We start from the raw sequence: 7,107 nt of genomic DNA on the forward strand, positions 1-7,107 counted from the left end.
AAAGTTACCCCTAGTCTGAGTAACACTACACCAGAGATTACAATCGAACTCTTGAATGTTGAATAGACAAAGATGACCAAACGTGATCACATGGACAAAGTTGATCGGGGAAGTGTTTATGGTTAGACTTTAGGATGAAGTTGCCTACGTATCCCAAAGATGGGAATCAAGCCTTACATAGTTCGGCTCAGGTTCACTCGTGTATTAACCCTCACCTTTTACGCTCTAACTTTTGCCAAGGCCGCCCTTTGCGGGTTTTCAACCTTGCGAGCTCAATTTTTTATAATTTTAAATTGTCTGTGCTCTAACTTTTGCCTAGGTCACCCTTTCGGATTTTTGGCCTAGCAAGCCTCTCAGGGAAAATATTTCTTCAACTTGTCCATGTTGATCGGTTGGGAGAACTCTAGGTCATCTAGGTCTGCCAAAACGACAGCTCCACCCAACTAGATAGACTTGATGATGTAAGGACCAGTCCAATTAGGTCTGAACTTGCCCCTAGGGTCGTGGATGGGAGCTTGGTTGTCTTTGAGCACCAAATCTCCTTCCTTCAAATTCCTAGACTTAACTTTCTTGTTGAAAGCCTTGGCGATTCGCCGTTGATAACCTTGAACATGGTACAGTGCTTTCAGTCTTCGTTCATCAAAGAGCATGAGTTCCTCAAATCTGCTCTGCTGCCAATCTACCTCAGCTATTTGACACTCGGCCAGTACTCGTAATGACAGAACCTCAATTTCGATAGGTAGAACGGCTTCCATCCCATAAACCAATGAATACAGAGTCGTTCCAGTAGAAGTTCTAATTGAAGTCCGGTAGGCCCACAGAGCAAATGGCAGCTTATCTAGCCAGTTCCGGTAGGTTTCCACCATCTTCTGTAAAATACGCTTGATGTTCTTGTTGGCGGCCTCAACTACTCCGTTGGTCTGCGGTCGATATGTAGATGACTTGTGAAAAGCCACGTTGTATTTCTCCAAGTCAATCACTTCCTTCTTGAAGTGGGAACCATTATCTGAGATAATCTCCTTCGGGACCCCATAACGACAGATGATGTTGTTCCTGATGAACTTCGCAACATGTGAAGCCTTCAACACCACATAAGATTGGGCCTCAACCCGCTTTGTGAAATAGTCTATTGTGACCAGAATGAACTCATGCCCATTAGACCCCTTTGGAGTGATATCCCCGATCACATCGATTCCCCAAACTAAAAATGGCAATGGCGAAGTCATATTGTACAACTTCGACGGCGGGATGTTCATGCGGTTTGCATGGATCTGACATTTGTGGCATCGCCGAACAAAGCCGATACAATCCTCCTCCATAGTGGACCAGTAGTAACCCTGTTTGAGGATTTTCCGGGCTAGCATCACCCTGTTCATGTGCGCTCCACACTCTCCTCCATGGATGGCCTCCATTAGGCGCTTCAACTCTTTAGCCTCAACACACGGCTTATGCATTCCCAAGTGACCTATCTTGTACAGTTTGCCTCCGCAGATGATGAACTGAGCAGCCATTCTTCTAACTGCCCTTTTATCCTTGGCATTTGCCCCTGGTGGATATGCTTCTTTCTTCAAGAAGTTCCAGACATCGTAATACCAGGGGTTCTCATCTTGAACCTCTTCTATGGCAGCAATCGACTCATAGGCCAGCACAAACTTCTGGGCAATGATGATTGGACGTATACGGACTCCAAAAGGGATGTCTATCATAGAAGATAGAGTTGCTAGTGAATCTACAAACCTATTGTTCTCTTTTAGTAGATGAGCGAAGTTCAGTTTCTCAAACCGAGGAATCAGCAAGTCCAAAGTCTGGTGGTAGATTCTCATCTTTCTTCTTTGACTTTCCAATCTCCATTTGCTTGAGATACAACAAGGTTCGAGTCCCCGATGACGTCCAACCATTTTGCCCCTAGTTCCAGAGCTACTTCTAGATCAGCTGTCATGTCCCGAACCCACCCCCGTGGGTTAAGGACATAATCGGCCAGTGATCATGAGATCACCTACGGCCTTGAACCAAACCAAACGTATTTTAACAGAGTTAACGGGGGCCAAACGGAAGCAATTTAAAACTTTGTCCATAGAGCTGTGCTTACATGACACATCATAACAAACCATACATATGTACATTAATAACTCACAACAAGATATGTACCACACAAGGTTCTGTACATACAGGATCATAATAGTCTAAGTCAACCCATCAAAACAATATACACCATATTCAAAGACTTCAGCCACATGACATTATTAAACAGAATGACAAAAACGCGAAGACGGGTCTCGTACATGAGACGCAAGGGCTGACTCTTCAAAACTTCTGTTGTTCCACACAGACATCACTGAGGCTGGGTTTGGATTTCCCTTGGCTCACCTACAAATACATGAATGAGCGTGAGCGATAGCCCAGTGAACAATGTCAAATAAAGGAGTTATGCAAACGGTACGTAGAATAACATGCTTCAAACGGCCTTGGGCCCAATTCACATTTCTATGTAGCATATATACATACACAATTTAAGTCAAGTGACTGTGGTTCCAAACATACTGGTCTTTGGCCCATTTATCTTCCATTTGTCAAACTAGCCTTTGGCCCATTCAGATTTTCATGTCGAACTGGCCTCTGGCCCATTTAGATTTTCATGTCAAACTGGCCTCTGGCCCATTCTTTGATGTCAAACTGGCCTCTGGCCCAACTATTTATGTCAAACTGGCCTCTGGACCATTCATATCAAACATTTGTCCATAATTCAAATTAGCAAAATTATAAGGCTTATAAGGAAATACGCAAATGGGACAAATGACAATTTCAAAATATCGATATTACTCACAGTGATCGGTTGGTTGGTTTGCCCTGGAGCTCGACCCTACACATTTCATGAACACAAAAGGGTCACAAACAGTTCAATCTGTTCTAAATTCACATTTTCCTCTTTAGGCTTCATGCTTATCTCTTTGACTCAATTACAATGCCCAATGCATGCCTAAGAGTACTTAGAAGTGAAAGGGAACATAAAATGAAACACAGAATGTCTTTTCAAAATTTCAGAAAACTGGGTCCCCGCTCGTGCAGACCCTTGAGGCCTGCAAAAGTACTGGATATGTCAAATTCACGCTCGATCGTGTACTCTGGCGCTCGAGCGGAAGGCCTCTCTACATGGCTCCGGACTCGAGCGTGAAATTACCCCGCTCGAGCGGATACCATGTCTGCAAAAAGTGCTGGATGCATCAAAATTACGCTCGAGCGTGAGATCTGGCGCTCGAGCCGAAGGTCTGTCTAAAAAGTTACCCGCTCAAGCGTGCACTTACCTGCTCAAGCGGACATCCAAGTCTCCAAAAAGTACTGGGAGCACGAAACTTCAAATACATTTCTTGCATGCAATAGCCCAAACTTCAAATACACTTGTACTAACATGGCATAAACCCCAAATTACAACCCAATGAAGCTCAATTTCACAAATAAATCACATGCATGTCCCAATCTTTCCATCAAACTCATTCTAACATAACAAATTCATGCATTCAAGCTCACATTCTCATGAATTGTACATGCATGTGCTATATAACCCTTACTCTCAACTTAGATGATGAAGAGGAGATCAAAACATGAGCTTCAACTACAAACTTACATGGATCATACCCTTTGTGTTCAAACATGCAATATTCAAAGCAATTACACACATGCATGCATACATTGACCTTCAATTCAACATAATAACTTAATTTCATTTCAATTCTTAGTCTTGATTACCCAACTAGCTTGTATTCACAAAATTACAAACTAGAATCCATGAGATACTCACCTAGGAGCTTTGATTCTCACAATCTATAGCAAATTCTTGAGTTTAATCTTCAAATATTCAAGCTTCAATGATCAACTTCACTTGTGAGCTCTCCCTCTCTCTCTAAGCCGACCCTCTCCCCTTTCCTTAGAGTTAAATCAGCCAAGTTGATTAAAATAGAGAGGTTGAGTGTATATGCCCTTTTATATATAAGGCCACTAACCAACATTTAAATAATTTGAGCACTATGCCAATAATTTAATCTAATTAATTCGATCCGAATCAATTTTCAATCAAATTTCACCGTAGGCTATAAAAATTACGCTAATCACAATGGCACAATCAATTTCAGGTTCTGTGGCCGATAAGGCCTTCGATTTAATTTCCAAAGCAGATAATCAAATAGATATTTCTACGGTGAATAGATAGAAATTCAAATCCACATATTTTCACATAATGGCACATAAAATCACATTAAACACATAATCATATTCATATTAAGGACCAATTAACACAAAACGGAATGGGGTTATCACAGTCTTCCCCCCTTTAGGAAGTTTGGTCCCTCAAACTTATTTTACCTTCGTCGGGAAACAAATGTGGATAGGGTAGTCGCATTTCATCCTCCTTTTCCCACATGGCATCCATCCCATAGTGTTCTTTCATTCCACTTTCACCATCGGGATGGACTTGCTTCTCAACTGTTTCACTTGCCGGTCGACGATTCGCTCCGACCATTCGGTGTACTCCATATTTTCATCAATAGCTACCCGGTGATAATCAATCACATGAAACGGATCTCAGAGGTAACCCCTCAACATGGACACGTGAAACACATTATGGATTTGTTCAAATCCTGGTGGCAAAGCAACTCTATAAGCAACTAGACCAAGCCTTTCCAGAATCTGAAACGGGCCAATGTAACAGGGTGACAACTTGCCCTTCTTTCCAAACCTGACTTGGCCTTTCATTGGGGACACAAGGATAAACACGTGGTCATCGACCTCATACTCAAGGGGTCTTCTTCGAACGTCTGCATAGTTTTTTTGTCTGTTTTGAGCCTTTGCCGAATAGTTTTGATTTTTTCAGAAGTATCTTGCACAATTTCAGGCCCAAGTAAAGCTCTATCCCCGAACTCCATCTAACAAATTGGTGATCTACACCGCCTACCATACAAAGCCTCATATGGTGCCATACCGATGTTGGAGTGGATGCTGTTATTGTATGCAAATTCTACAAGTGGCAAATAGTCTTCCCAACTCCCCTGAAAATATAAAGCACACATTCGAAGCATATCTTCCAAAGTCTGTATTGTTCGTTCTAATTGCCCATCTGTCTGTGGATGGAATGCAGTACTGAACCTTAGTTCTGTCCCTATAGCTTCCTGCAAACTTTTTCATAATCTGGATACAAATTTCGGATCTCTATCTGACACAATAGATACCGAAACTCTGTGTAAACAGACGATTTCATCAACATAAATAGTAACCAATCTATAAGCATTAAATATAGTTTTGACAGGTAGAAAATGTGCGGATTTAGTCAATTTATCGACTACAACCCAAATAGAATCCATACCTCGAAAAGTCCGAGGTAGACCAACAACAAAATCCATAGTCACATGCTCCCACTTCCATTTAGGAATAGGGAGAGGATGAAGTAGACCGCCTGGTTTCTGATGTTCAGCTTTGACTTGCTGACATTGAAGACACTTGGACACATATTCTGCAATCTCTTTCTTCATTTTAGGCCACCAATAAGTTTGTTTCAAATCCCGATACATTTTATTATTACCCGGATGCATAGCAAATATGGATCCATGGGCTTCATCTAAAACCATCTTCTTTAATCCCGGAATATCTAGGACACACATTCGGTTTCGAAATTTCAAAACTTCATTTTTAATACTGAACTCTGCTTTCGGACTTGTCTGAAATTCATCAATCAATTTCTTGAGGAATTCATCCTCTTTCTGTTTCTGCTTGATTTCCTCAATGATTGCCGGCTTGGCTGTAATAGCGGCTATCAATCCACCCTATTCACACATTACCACTTCAATTTCAGACTTCCCAAAATCTTGCAAGATCTCTCTCTGTTCAGTAAGCAAACAAGCCATACTCCCCGTTGATTTTCTGCTCAAGGCATCAGCAACTGTGTTAGCTTTCCCGGGGTGATACTGAATCTCTAAATCATAATCCTTTATCAGTTCCAGCCATCTCCTCTGTCGCATGTTCAACTCCTTCTATGTGAAGAAGAATTTCAGACTTTTGTGATCCATGTAGACTTCACACTTTGCTCCATACAGATAATGCCGCCAAATTTTCAAAGCCAAAACAACTGCGGCCAATTCTAGGTCATGTGTTGGATAGTTCTTCTCATGTGACCTCAACTGTCGGGAGGCGTAAGCAATAACCTTTTGTAGCAAGCCCGCGTGGAGGGGGGCCTTATGCTACTACAGTTCGGACTCGCGATTTTGTTGTCGCGGTTCTTAATCTGAACCAAAGAGTCCAAATCTGGCAAATCGTTTTGAAAAACAGATTTTTGAAAAAGTAGTGCCAAACATAGACTGCTTTGCCAGATACATAGTCGCCACCTAAATATTTTTTTTTTAAATGGGGAAATTTAGGAAACCCTGACTCGGTACCGAAGGCCACATGTCCGTCATCACCGGAGTTATCTCGGCTCGGGAGCTTGGGTACGATCGGGGAAGGTCAGCTATGAGCACCCCCTCTCGCCCGGTCTGAAGACCGGCCTTTAATAACCGTGATATCCAATTTTGAAAGCGTTATGTGTTCTCAAACCGGTTATTAGCCTAGAATTACTATGTTGTGCGCGCAGCAAACCAGTATAGACCAAATCACCCAAATTGGAATAAAACATTTCATGTTTGTTTTGAAATTGGTTTGCTACTCGCAAGTAGGCTAAAATGCGGATTTTGCCACCCTCAAGTGGGTTTTTAGAAAAGATGATTTTGCCACTATCTAGTGGGCTTAAAAACTCACAGTTTTAATGCATTATTCCAATTTAGGTAATTCAACCTCCATCCACAGGCATTCAAGCAGTTATATCACATAAGCAACTAGCCTCATGGTAATCATGCTTTTATGGTAACATTCACACGCATGCGATATGCTAAAGCATAAAAGCTTACCTAGTACTCCGTGCCAAAACAGTAAACTAGTTAGCAAAATGTGCGTGTCCTAGTTCATGTTAAATTGCCTAATGCAACACATACATGATGCAATTTAGATAGGCTCGGTTAACCTAAACATGGCATATGTAATGCGATCAATTATCACATATTCGATTTGTAAATTGAAGTACAAATGCAG

This window comes from Camellia sinensis, unplaced genomic scaffold (assembly GCF_055761805.1).
Source record: "Camellia sinensis isolate YWXY unplaced genomic scaffold, ASM5576180v1 Unanchor10, whole genome shotgun sequence".
In the NCBI taxonomy this organism is placed as follows: domain Eukaryota; kingdom Viridiplantae; phylum Streptophyta; class Magnoliopsida; order Ericales; family Theaceae; genus Camellia; species Camellia sinensis.